The sequence below is a fragment of the Canis lupus genome, chromosome 10 (assembly GCF_003254725.2).
Source record: "Canis lupus dingo isolate Sandy chromosome 10, ASM325472v2, whole genome shotgun sequence".
Lineage (NCBI taxonomy): Eukaryota > Metazoa > Chordata > Mammalia > Carnivora > Canidae > Canis > Canis lupus.
The window spans coordinates 45,015,552-45,029,165 of record NC_064252.1 but is presented as its reverse complement, the minus strand read 5'-3'; the positions used below and the strand labels follow the sequence as shown (position 1 = coordinate 45,029,165).

Here is a 13,614-nt window from a genome sequence, read left to right as displayed (position 1 = left end):
TATTAGGCCATCTGAGAGGTTTAAAGTCTTGCGGATGAAGGTGTGGATGATGGTGCTTTTGGACATTAGGCTTGTGAATCTGCTGTTTCTCAGAGGCTAAACCCCAGGTTGAGCTTTTGGGAATCAGGGACAAGCTCAGTGTTTGGTGAGTGGACTGCAGGTTTGAAATGCTTAGCCCGGGGATCTGCAATTTTCTTCCCCACCCCACCCCCAATATCCCATAAACGTTGACGCTCTCAGCATGTTGTTGGCCCTATTAGTGGATTTGCCTCAGACCCCTCAGCCCCCAGGAGTGCCCAAGAACCCCTGTGTGGCTGAAGTCACAGCACGTGGAGATCAGGTTATAGATCTGCATTTCCACCCCATGCCAGGCAAACTGTTGGAGGGTCTGGCCGGGGTGCAGGCTGACTTAAGTGGGGACCACCTTGTGTGATGTTGAAAGTGCTGAGGAGGCCCCACTGACTCTGGCATCAGTACTGAGCTTGTGTTTGAGAACTACCTGTCCTTGTCCCTCCTCTGTGCCCCACAGGAGTGTGTGGGGAACCAAGAGTATCACCTGGGCCATGGCTTCTCCAATGAGAAAATAGAATTCTTTGTGATTCTATTTTTTCTGTTTCTGTCCATACCCCCCTCCCCTCTGGACATCAGTAAAGAGCTGGGGGCTGTTGGCAGTGATAAGTAGGAGCCACGAGTGGGGTCCTTCATCAGGGGAGGAGGGTACAACATACACAGCTGTACTGGAACCCAGCAGCCCCTGACAATTCCTCCAAAACCTGTCCAGAGCAGAAGGGTCAGTGGTGTGTATGTACACAGCAGCAGCACCGAGGCCAGGTCATGGCTGCAAGGCTAGTTGCTGCCTCTTGAGCTTTGGTGAATCAGTGGGTGCCTGTGACACCTTGCACCTTGGAGTGTCCTCCTGGCCCACTGACCGTCCCACCTTCCCTGTGTTCATCCACTCATTCTTCATCTGTCCTTCTCAGGTCCAGGAGGGTCAACAGCTCCTATTTGCGTAGTGCATGGGGTGCTTTTTGTCTGTCTAGTCTCCCCTGGAAACAGAGAGGCGTAGTTTACTTGTTTCTCAGAAGCTGAAAGTGACAACTTTTGTTAAATGCCTGCCCAAGGTCACACTGCATTAAAAAGCTGATCTGGGTCTTAAATATCTTGACTTCCCACTTCACCAGGAAGTGGAATGAAACGTTTGAGAGTTAATATTTATGATACTGGGAAAGATACAATTTATTCACTGGGGGAGTTTCAAAACTTATTTGAGGCTATTACATGTCTTAAATAGTTACATACTATGACGGTGTTCCTTACTTGTGGCATCACTCAAAAATTACAGGTATAGAGACAAAAATCATGGCTTCTGTCTTGTCTTCCAGTTCTGCTCTCCAGAGGCCACCAGCAGGACCAGCATTTTTGTGCATGCTCTTGGAGATGGTCTGTCATATATAGATATGTATGATTCTGGGTCCTCTTTCTTTGAAAACATGCATTAATTTAGGCTTATGTGGAAAGCCATACACATGGGTTATGAAATCACTGTGGCTTTTAGTCTCTTTATTCTCTCTTTGTATTAATAGTATCTAATATTACCTTGCTGGCCTCAAGATCAACCTGTGGCTGAGTTGGATTTTGGTGTCCATGGCAGAGCAGTTGAGGGCTATCTCGCATCCTTCTAGGTGCTTGGTAGGTCTGTGGCAGGTTTTATTTTTTTAAGCAGGACTCCTACACACCAGGATATCCTCCAAGGTAATTAGAGGTGTGTTGTGTTCTTTGCAACATGGAAATCCCTTAGAAATCTTGGTGTTCTGTGCTCTGAAGAGCTTGGGGTGAGATGAGCCCTGACTGGTGCCATGTCACTGTTCACTCACTCCACAGATATCATTGAGGGTTGGAGCAGATAACTGGCCTGACTACTGTCTCCTGGCTGGTGAGTGACAGCTGAGATCCAAACCAGGCTCCTGACCCCAGGTCTTAGCCTTCTTGTATTCTGTAAGGTACTAGGAGCCTGTAGACCCATTCAACCAGTCGTGGCCTAGAGTGCCACCACTCGGGCAGTTTGCCTTGTCCCTAGCAGTTCATAGACTCTCTTTGCACATTGCCATTGACATCAGCCTAAGTGAAGAGCAGAAAAATTGGTTTCATTACTTTAGAGTCATGGCTTTTAAGAAAACATCTATTTTATCGATAAAAAGCACTTCCAAATAATTTTTCTTATGTACTGAACCTGTCTGGTGCACTAGAGATAAAAAAAATTATGTTTCTTAGTCATTTAATCATTTAATAAAAGCTTGTTTGGGGCTGCTTCCATGGGTCAGCTCTGTGCTGAACACTAAAGGGTTAAAGATGGAGATGACTCAGTCCCTTCCCTTGAGGAGTTCGCAGGAGATGGGGATTTAGAGTGTATTAAAGGTGTTTTTCTTTATGGCTATAGGGAGGGCTGTGTCATAAAGAGCAGAGGGTATTTCTGCCTGGGTGTGGGAGAAGCTTCACAGAGGAACTGTTATTTAAACTGGGCAAGCATGAGTAGGAATTGTCAAGCCCAAGCCCACAAGAACAGGAAGGGCATTCTAGATGGAGAGGAGACCAGAGTAAAGGCATGGAGATGTGTACGTGAAAGCCAGAGAGAAACTGCTTTCTCAGAGAGGTGGATGGTCCATGCCGGGTGAAGGGCTCTGGAGCGCATCCCCTGTGTGCTGAGAGAGCCCTGGAAGGGATTTCATTTAAGTCAGAGAGTTAGTTAGCCCTGTTGGATCTCCAGGTTACAGAGAGCCTTCTAAAACCGGGTGGGCGGTACTTCAAGTACAAATCCTCTCTCTCCCCAGCTGTTGAAACTCAATTCTTGATCAACCAGGAAAGCAGAAGAGGTTGGAGAGGGAGGCTGGGCCTTGGATAAAGCAAAATCACAGGTGACACAGAAGGAATCAAAACGTAGTGCAAAAGGAGTTTAATCTGGGAAAAGTTATATGTAAAATTTAGCACATTGGACTATTACAGATATATTGCTTTTCTGCTTTAAAGTGTCAGTGTTCGATTGCATGACCAAAAATGGTTATAGCTGTGGCAGACAGGGCTGTGTGGCGTGGGGGTGAACCCAGCAGCCCACTCTGGGCTCCCTGTTTCCTTACTGGGGTGGGGGTTCCGGGAGGAAGGGAACAGCTTTCTTCACGGTGGGGAAGGGCCTGCTTCTGTAGCAGGAGGATTTATGGAGTGTGCCCTGTGTGTCCCCCTCTGTTGCCAGCAGTTGCAAATAACCGTAGAGTGCAGTTATCATGGTTTTAATTTTTTCCCACAGAAACCTTCTCATGGTTTCCCAAAGGCGAATCCACACGTTTAACCCACCCACGAGTAGTCAAGATTTGATGGTGGAATGGCTTTGTGGTAACAAGCCTGCCTTGCCATGAGGTTTTGCCCACGTTTTTCTCCTTAATAAAATGAGTCAGACTTGCCACCTGAATTTTTTTTTTTTAAATCTCAAAACTTTTGAAAGAATTTAATTAGAATGGGCACATAGGATAATGAAGATTCATACCATAGGAAACTTTTTTTTTTTTTAATCAAGATTGCAGAAAGCTTTTAAAGATTTGAGTCTTGATGGTTCCTAGAATTTGAATTTTGCTTATTCAGGGCTAGGTAACCCCAGCCTCCTGGTCAGGCATCGCTGGGCCGCACGCATCAGTGCCACCGGCACCTGGGCTCTAAGGTTCTGTATACACACACACTCGACTGGCTTCAGTCCAAACACCCTTCCACATTGACAGGAGGTTGCCCTGCTTGTCTGAGGAGCACCTCGGGGCAGGAACTATCTCCAGCTGGGTCACACCCTTTATTGTGGGGACAAGCAGCACCCTCACCCTAACCCCCACCTCTGCCCCCGGGTTTCCAGTCCCCCACCCTGGAGTCACCAAAGCACTGTGGCCCAGCCCTGGGTGTGTGCAGGGAGGAAATGTCTGGAGGCTGAATTCTGCTGAGGGTGGGGTTCCAGGACACCTCCCCAGCGCCAGAGTAGAGTGGGGCCCACCTCCCTCTGAGTTCCAGGTTGCCAGGGTAGAAATTCTCACAGGGCCCTCTGACCCATTCTTTTCTAGCCAGGTTTTTAATGGGTTCTTTTAATAGATTTATCGACCTTCATCAAGGCCTTATTTCCTGTTGTAAGTTTTCTCTGTTCTCTGGGTACTTTCAGCCCCTTCCCTGTTGTCTTGATCTAGTGGGTTGGCACAAGTGCTTCCAGAACCCTTATTTCTGAATGGATGGAAGTGTCAACAGGGATTTGGGAGTGTCACATGGCCTTGGTAGTAGTGATAGTAATAATGAGTAGCAGCAAACACTTAAGTAGCTTTTTGTGTGCCTCATAGTTTGTGGGGATGAAATTATAATGTCCTTGCAACAGCCAAAGTAGATGCTTCTTTGGCCAGTTTCAGACAGGGAAACTGAGGAGTAGGAGGTTGAGCCAGTTAGTGCCCGTTACGCCTAGCCTGGTGAGTGGCAAAGCAAGGATTGGAACACAGATGATCTGGCTTCAGACTGTGCTCCTGACTGTGGGGCAGGCCCCCTTCCAGGGATAGGAGGCATGCCCCACCCCTCCGTCTGCCATCTTGCCTCCTTCAGGTGCCCACATCAGCACACCCTTCACCTTTTGTCATGAGCAGGTGTGGTGGCATGTTCTGGTCATCCTGCTTGAGCTGGGGAAACCATGGTCTCAGTGACTGCTTCAAGCCCTGTTCCCCAATCTAGGGGCATCTTTGCTTGCAGCCTTTCTCTAGGGTACTCAACACTGTTCGCAGACCACAGCCTAACAAGAAAGGTTTAACCAGGGCCTCAGTTCCAGCAAATCTTGAGCTGTTTGGGCTGGCCATCACCCAGGACACAATGTTGGTGTTGAGGGAGCTTCCCTCCCTTTGTAAGAGAGTAAGACCTTGGTAGTCATAGTCCCTCCAAGAGTGACTGACTCTCTTCAGCCCAAAGTCTGGCTGACAAGCAGAGGCTTTCTCCCTCCACCACACCCTGCTCCCCATCCCCCACCTATGACGATTTATGGAGGAGTGCTCTCCTGCCCAGGAGACCACAGTGGTGAGGGAGGACAGGCTGCAGACTCCTCTGACTCCTGTGGCCTGAGCCCCTGTATGGGAGGAAAGATCAGAGGTGGAGGATGGAATTTGAGCCAGGAGGACTAGAGCAGCCAGTTTAGCTCTTAGGGGTCCCAGTCTCTTGGGCCTTAAATAGGCTGGAGTAGGAGGTGGTTAAACACCATCTGCAGCCTCTAACCCTAGGTTATTATGCAGCCCTAATCTTCCAGACTCTAGGCTGGCTTTGTAGCCCATTTAGAAACTCCTTTGATCTCCTTAAAATAGGCTGGACTATTTTGGACATTGCTCTGTGTGAGAGGGATATGTGTTTAGTGCTAAAATAGGGTGTACTTTTTAATTTGTGGGTATTTCCTTTTCCTGTTCCATGCACACTGTGTTTAAGTCCCAGTGTCCTCCCTCCCACCCAAGAGGACAGCCTCAGGCCAGCTGAACAGACTGGTTTTGGTGAAGGCCTCCGTTCTCGTGGCAGGACCTGCTCGGTCCAGACTCAGGATGTCTCTGTGTCCAGGGGAGCTTTTACAACATTCCGTTTCTTGTCTGCTGATCGAGGGCTGGGTCATTTGTCCAAGAGTCTGAGGGATTCCAGAGCAGAGGTGGCCGGCTGCAGAGTGGCTTTCCACCTGGCTCTGCTGCACTACCGGTCACAGTGGGGGTAGGGCAGCCCTCAGCCCAGATTCTGAGTTAACTGTAGGCAGGTGTTGAGTTACACACACACACACACACACACACACACACACACACACACACAGCCCTTGCACCAAATGGTGGTGATCTCTCTTCTGACCTTTTTGTTGGTCACCGACACAGCTGTGAAGAGGGTGCCGCAGTAGAGGGGAGAGTGGGAGGCTGGGGTGGGAACAGCTGAGGAAGACGCAGCTCTCTGACTCATTCAGTCCTGCCTTATTCTGTGGTCCATTCTTCTGTCAGTGAGTGTGAACATAGCTCACACCCTGGTCTTCCTCTTGTGCTTTTTTTCAGTGTATTGAAAAGAGGGAAGTCTGAGTTTTCATAGAGCATGAGGACTTCATTGAACACAGTTGTGTCAAGCTTCAGGCCTCTTTCTAAGCCAGGAAACTAGATCTAGGACTTACCTGGACAAATTGTTCCAGGTCTGGTGCTGGGCTCCGCCCCCAGGGAGGCGGCTCTAATCCTCCAGGCCTGTCCTACAAGCTCCCAGGTGATGCTACAAGGTCTCCAGAGTGCTCTTTGAGTTGTCTTGGACACTTATCCCTCTTCCACCCTCCACTAGAGATACTACTTCATTTTTATTACCTTCTGAAAACTGGGCTACTTCTTTCAGTGTTAATTGATAGCCTGGCTGACTCTAAGAGCGTGGTGTGGGGTTCGTGGCGCAGTTCTGATGGGGACACAGAATCTGCGGTGCTCTGGCAGGAGCTCCTTCCTCCTGCTTGTGCCTCATGAGATGTCCCAAAGCTACCCTATCACGATGAGTTTAGCAAGGTGACTCAAAAGCCAGGAGCCAGCTGTTTTCACCATTAGCTACATGCCAGTTCTCATTTACAGAGGCCCCAGAGATGAATGAATAGTTTGGTTGTTGGCATCTCTTCATGGGAATAACTGGTCTGAACCAGTTTGTTCCAGCCATGGGGACCAGAGTTGTGGCCCTGCTGTTTATAAATTGGAAAGGTATGATGTGTTAGGATCTTCTCAAGTGTGCCAGGAGGCACAGAACCCACTTATAGCCCGTAATCCATATTGTCTATGACACAGGCAGGTGGTGAGGATGGGGTCCCATTTGGTTTACTTTGGTCCATAAAACATCTGTCATGTGCCAGCTTCTCTGAAACAAATTAACAGTCACAAATGGAATCTGAGGTACAGAGGATGCCAACAAACTTCTTTCCCCTCTTCTCTTTCCCAAGGGAGAGTCACCTAAAAAAGAAAAATGAACCCTGCCCAGTCTCCTTGGCTTCTGGTTGGCCACGGGAGTTGAGCTGTTGCCATGTGTGATCTCTAGGGCCCTTCATGCGTGGCCCTGGGCTAGACCAGGTTCTAAAACTGCCCCTCAGACCTATGGTTGGTGACTTCCTAGAAGGCCTTTCCCAGAGATGCTTTTATCTTCTCATGGCCTTAGAAATTGCATCCAAATAGCCTACAGGGCCAGAGAGCTGCTTCCAGGGGTCTTGCCTGAGGTCAGTCTCTTCCAACAGGAGCTACAGGGCTCTCTCTTCCAGCAGTGCCACCATCCTTCCCTTTGGGCTACCCTCTCAGCCTCTGGGAAGCAGAAAGCCTTTTTTTCCTGATTTGTGAGGGTACCTGGTGGAGCCCCCAGAGGGTCCTGCTCTCTCACAGTCTTGGACAGGTGGAGGACTCATCCCCAAGAGGTTGGCTCACATGCTAGATATTGTGCCAGGCATATTTCAAGGATTTTGATGCACCAGCTACCTGGTAAGGTGGTTATTATTCACTTCCAATTGCAGAGGAGGGAAGGGAGGCTCAGACATGGGTTCAGATTTTATCCAGTGTCCTGTCATGGTTTCTGTTGGTTCAGTGTAGATTTTGCTGTGGAAGGATTGTTTTTGTAACTTTACCTGTTAGTGCAAAGGAGCGCAGTCAGCGAAAATGTCGCATTGCTATCAGCTGTGGAGAGGCTGGTCTTCCTCTCCTTTGGCTCTCTGTCCTCTCAGGCTGTCTTAGACCTAGGTAGGCTCCTGTTATGCTGGAGAGCAAGTGACCAAGGTGACCAGCCAGCCACTGTGCATTTACACATTTGGTCCCTTGCTTCTGGCCAGCAGCCTTTTTAGGCAGATTGTGTCCCCCCTGAGTAGCCAGTGCAGCCCCAGGCCCTCCATGGGACTGAATCTTTAACCAACCTGCCTTGTTCCAGGTGTAGCGCATGGTGCCCGTGTGTCTGTCTCCAGCCACATTCCCCTGTGCCAGCCTGGGGAGGGTGAGCAAGCAGATAGGGCCACTGCATGCCTTGGATCTGGACCCTTCTGGCAATAAGAATGAGGAGTGGTGTGATGTGTGCCCCATCCTCACATGCCAGTCAGTCCATGGCTATGTGGGAGCCCTGGCAGGCGCATTTACAGCAGGCAGCACACCAGATATTTGCTAATTCACTTACTAATTACTTTTCAACTCCAAACTCTTTTGAGTTGGGTCCTAACAAAACAGAATTTAACTAGAGCACCTGTGACATTTTCTTGCATCTGGTGCTTCTATGGTGAGGTCATCGATGTCACTCAGTGTAAAGCCTCACCCCACAGAGGCGCCAAGGGTTTGTGAATAGGAGGGGTCGGGGGAGCATTGATGGACATGGTGTGACCCTATGAGTGGGGTCAAGACATCTTCTGAACATGCTCTAGAAGGAAAGAAACTGCGTGTCTTTCCCAAAAGCCTCAAGGCATTTGATGTGCTAGTGCCAGCTCGGTCAGTTGGCATGTCTCAAATGTACTGCAGTTGGTGATATGGGAGAGCTTGGTTCTTGTCTCATGGAGTTGAAGAATGAATATCATGGACACAGGAGAGTGAGTAAAGGGTTAGAAGTTTATTAAGTAAAGATACAGAGAAAGCTCTCAGGAGTGAGAGGGGTCCCGACAGGGTTGCCACTGAGGGCTTGTGGGATTGGGTTTCATTGAGACCCTAATCAGGGAACCTAAATCCTTTTAACATTATCTATTGACATCACCATTGAGTAAGGACTATTGATAACATCTTTAATGGCTTACTTCTTCTTTGGGGTCTGGTTGTTCTTTGTTGGTCATTAAGTAGCTGTTACAACAAGACACCCTCCCCACCCACACCTTAGGGCAGAGTGGTCTGGCTTGTTCCCTTATCTCTAGTTTCCTTACACTTCATCATTTTGGGGATTTTTGTGAGACTGCTTCCCGTGGCCCTATATCTAGCCCTGCCTAGCCCCATCTGTCCCTAACTCATTGGCAGGTGAAACCCTCTCTTGTTTAGAGTCACTTATTCTGGTTGCCATCGGTCCCTGGCTAATCCCTTGGGTTCTTTATGGAACTGCATTTATTTGCCTTAAAGTTGGCATGTTTTACCTGTCTAAAGTGATTTTAGGTATAAAGATTCAATGACACTATTCCCTATGTAATTTAATGCCATACTTCTCCATATGAAATGATCTTATTACATGAAGCCTCAATAGCAAAATTATGAGGAGACTTTATTATATCTCCAAGTGATCCAGCGTAAGCAAGCAGGCTTGTGTTTGGAGAGAATTCTAGGCATTTTGCTGTCCCTCCTAATAAACTGTGCTTTGCAGAGTCCCAGGAAGGGGAGGAAAGTAACCACAGTCTGTAATGGGATGCTTGCTGGGCTTGAGCATTTGGTAGCTGGACCTCAGGGGTGTACCACCCCACCCCTACCTCCGGGCCAGGTTTTTTGTTCTATTTACTTGTTTGTTTGTTTGTTTTCCAGGTAGGCTTCATGCGTAGTGTGGGGCCCACAAGGCCCAAACCCTTGACCTTGAGATTGTGACTTGAACTGAAATCAAGAATCAGACACTTAATCAACTGAGCCACGTAGGCATCCCCAGGCTTTCTTTTCTTTAGTGAAAGGTTGCAGCAACAAGCGCTTTTGCCTTTCTTTTTCCTTTGCTTTGAGCCTACCATACTGGAGTTGGGTTATGTGAAATCTTTTGCTGGTTTATTAGCTCAACACTGTGTACTTTAAAAGCTTAATAGTTTTATTTATTTTTTCTTTTTAAAAAGATTTTGTTTATTTGTGAAAGATAGGCAGAGGCATAGGCAGAAGGAGAAGCAGACTCCCTGCAGGGAGCCCAATGCGGGACTGGATCCCAGGAACCTGGGATCATGACCTGAGCCAAAGGCAGATGCTCAGTCACTGAGCCACCCAAGTGCCCCAAAGCTTGAACAGTTTTAATACACAGAAGCAGCAGTAAAGAAAGAGGCAAAGCGGGTGATGTGAGGACCCTGTGTTCTGGTCCCTTTTCTCCCTGCTTTGTGCTTGCGACTCCTACATGATCACATTTTGGGGGTGAAGATCTTGGGGGTCTGGGTAAAATCAACACCCTGCCAGAGGAATGGCAGGTTGAGTTGCTGCTGAGCGCCATCTTGGCCAAGTGTGGTTTAGCTTATTGGTGCAAGTCACAGGTGGGCCCCAGTGGATGTCAAGGATCAGTCACGCCTGGTCCAGGCTGTGAGGGCCCCGCAAGGAGGGCAGGCTGGTGGGGGTTAAAAATGAAAGTTGTGCACTTCTGGACAGGTATAACTGGCTCTCTTGCAAGGTGGAAAGGGGCAGGCTGTGGGCAGCTGTGAGGTTCCCCCCCCCCACCCCCCACCCCCCACCCCCGCCATCATTTCTGCCTGAATGGAGTTATCTCCCAGTGGGCCTGGCTTGGGGGATGGATACCAGCAACCAGCAAGTCCACACTGATAGTGGGCAAGTGTGGTTGACATCCAGGTCTTGATCTAAAATGATAGGTGCATATGCTCTCATTTAAAAGAAATGGCATGGCTTCTGATTGAAGATTTAAAATTTTATTACACCTACTTTGCTTTTTTGAAAAGAAAAGTAAAAAGGTACATGAAAATATAAAACAGGGATTTTGGATCTACTTCATTTTATTTTATTTTATTTATTTATTTTTGGATCTACTTCATTTTAATAAAAATTTTTGTTATGCGATACTTTATATGAAAACCCATAGGAAGAATAATACAAATAATGTCTTCAGCTTGACATTTTAATTCCCAATACAACTGAAACTACATGTACCTGCACCTCTCCCTGAGGTTACTACCATCCTCAATTTGCATTGTATTCTTTTTACCCACTTAAACCCTTGTATTTTGTGACTCTGTCTTCACAGAGTCTTGTTGATGGGGGATGAGAAGCAAGCACTACTTTTTTTTTTTTTAATTTTTATTTGTTTATGATAGTCACAGAGAGAGAGAGAGAGAGGCAGAGACACAGGTAGAGGGAGAAGCAGGCTCCATGCTCCGGGAGCCCGACATGGGATTCGATCCTGGGTCTCCAGGATCACGCCCTGGGCCAAAGGCAGGCACCAAACCGCTGCGCCACCCAGGGATCCCAAGCAATACTTATTAATTCTCAGTTTGTCTTCAGATACTTGGGGTCAGAAACAGCTGTTCTGAATTTGGGCTTGTGGCTGCCCCAGGTGGTAAGGCAATGAATGGTCAAGTTCAGGGTGGAGCCAAGTCCTGATGGACTATGCTCCCTCCTCTTATTCTTCCCTCCTGCCTTGCTGTCATGGGAGCATGCTTGAGTGGGTGTGGGCCTTTCCAGGTTTCCATGGCAGAGCACAGGCTGGCCTTGTGTCCACCTTTGCTGCAGAGTTGGCTTCATTTGGGGAATTTCTATCTGCCACTGAGCATCCCCATGGTCTCTGCTTTAAACACCTTGTCTCTAACATGGCTCATGAGTCCTGCCCTAAAGGTAGAAGCCCAGACCAGCTCTCTGTTTCCTCTCTTCCTGGGCTGTCCCAGCCTCCTACTGGCTGCTCTGGTCCCATGGAGGGTAGGACAGGGATACTGTCTGCTGTGTAGCCATCCAGGATTTGGTGACCAAATGGCCTCTCTGTCAGATGGACTGTGTTTATGTTCAGTGAAGCCCTCCTTTCCACTCTCTGCTGGGAGCCTTTCCTTTTGCATAAAGAAGCTCTTGCTCCCCACTCATTTCCCCCTTCATAGATGCCCCTTTGCCTCCTCACATAAACTGAAATATGGTTGGTTCTCCCTAGAAAGAGGCCTCAAAATGGAGTAGACATTCTTTCTCTCCTCATCCTACATCTCCTTCCAGAAGTGGACTTGACTCATGACTGTGCTGTTGTTTCCACTTCCTTTCACTGCCCTCTGTCATTCTAGGTTACCCTGGTCTCCAGAAAGGACTTGGCACCTGCCTCTGAAGTCCTGTTCCCTCTTTAATATCTCTCATGTCTCCAGGGATGACTAGCATCACCACACCCACAGCTTTCCGTTTTCTGCCCTGTGGTTATTCCTGAAACTGCCCCCAGTTGGCTTTCCCTGGGTCCCAGCTTTCTGCATTCCCGCGTCCCCTTCTCCTGTGTAGCCTGGTCTTTGCTCCCTCTTACTGCTTGTCTGCCAGGCCCGCTGGAACCTTGTGTCTATTGGCCCTGTGGTATAGAGATGGTCAAGCCGCAGTCACTACCCTATGAGCTGAGAGTGTGAGGTGTGACACATTTCATGTGACTAGGGTGATGGAGGGGATGTGTGCAGAGCACTGTGTGAGATTGGGGGAGGGGTGAGGTATTGCTTTCCCAGCAGAGTTTGGAGGGAGGCCAAGAAGAATTAGCCCCAGGAGCAGGGTGAGAAGGGTACTGCAGGAGGGCCCAAAACACTGTGTGTGTGTGTGTGTGTGTGTGTGTGTGTGAGATTTACTTATTTCGGTATGAGAGAGAGAGAGAGAGTGTGTGTGCAGGGGGAGGAGCAGAGGAAGAAAGAAAGAGAAACTCAAGCAGAACACTGAGCAGAGCCTGAAGAGGGGCTTGATCTCACAATCCCAAATCAGACCCAAGTTGATACCAAGAGTCAGACACTCAACTGACTGTCACCCAAGCACCCCCACAGCATGGAGATACTAAATAACCTCATGTGGGTACAGTTAATAAAATTTTGCATGCTTATTATAAAGAGTTTAGAAAAACATGGTCCAATAGATAAACAAGAAAATTACGGTACAACCACTAGTAGTGTTAACATTTTAATATATTTTCTTCTCATGTCTTCCACTTTGTGTGCGTGTGTGTGTGTGTACATCTGTGTATTTGTATTGGTAGAGCTTAGAATTTTTTTTTGCTTGTCAGTCATTGTAAACTCAGTGATTTCCGTTTAAAATTCTGCATAATGTTTCACCATATAAACAAACCATAATTTACTGTGTCCCTAACAGGCATTTACGCTGCTATTAAATCTTGCAATTTATGGTGTAAAATACGTTACTGCAAAAGTAGTGCTGCAAGTGAGTGCCTCAGTCTGAGATCCTGCTAGAGAGCAAGGACTTCAGTCTTCTGATCTCACTGTGGTGGAGCTCCTCCAGCAAAGTTTCCCCCACCCCTCCAACACATATACACAGTGGCTGAGCACATTCATGCTCTACTGTGCATCTGCTTGTGCAGGGATGGCCTGGCCCAAAGGGGTATGACCGCATTCCATTAACACTTCTTGCCTTTGCACCAGCAATGACTGACCACTACCACAACCACAAAGGGTTTCTGGAGCTTTGCCAGCCTCGCCCTTGGCTGTGTAAGAGCTGGAGACATAGCCACATGGTACCTCCTTTGTAAGATATATTTTGGATTAAGTTAAAAAGTGTGTGTCAAAAAAAAAAAAAAAAAAAAAAGTGTGTGTCCCTGAAGGTGCTGATGCAGCAAATAAGATCATCATGCAGCCTGGCAAAGCATGAAATATGTTTACAATCTAATGTACAAATGAAAAAGCAGGATATTGTATCTGTTGTACACACTGATCTTATCTATAAAAACAGAAAGAGTTAACTTCAGTAAAGGTGTGATTATGAGTGAGGATTTCCCACTTTATTGTCC

The 13,614-nt window shown here is 47.8% G+C and overlaps 1 protein-coding gene across 17 annotated transcripts in view; it reads left to right on the top strand.

Moving 5' to 3' along the window:
• Positions 1–13,614, top strand: part of INPP4A (inositol polyphosphate-4-phosphatase type I A) — a 135,087-nt gene that overhangs the window by 31,235 nt on the left and 90,238 nt on the right. The gene's annotated exons all lie outside the window — the stretch shown is intronic.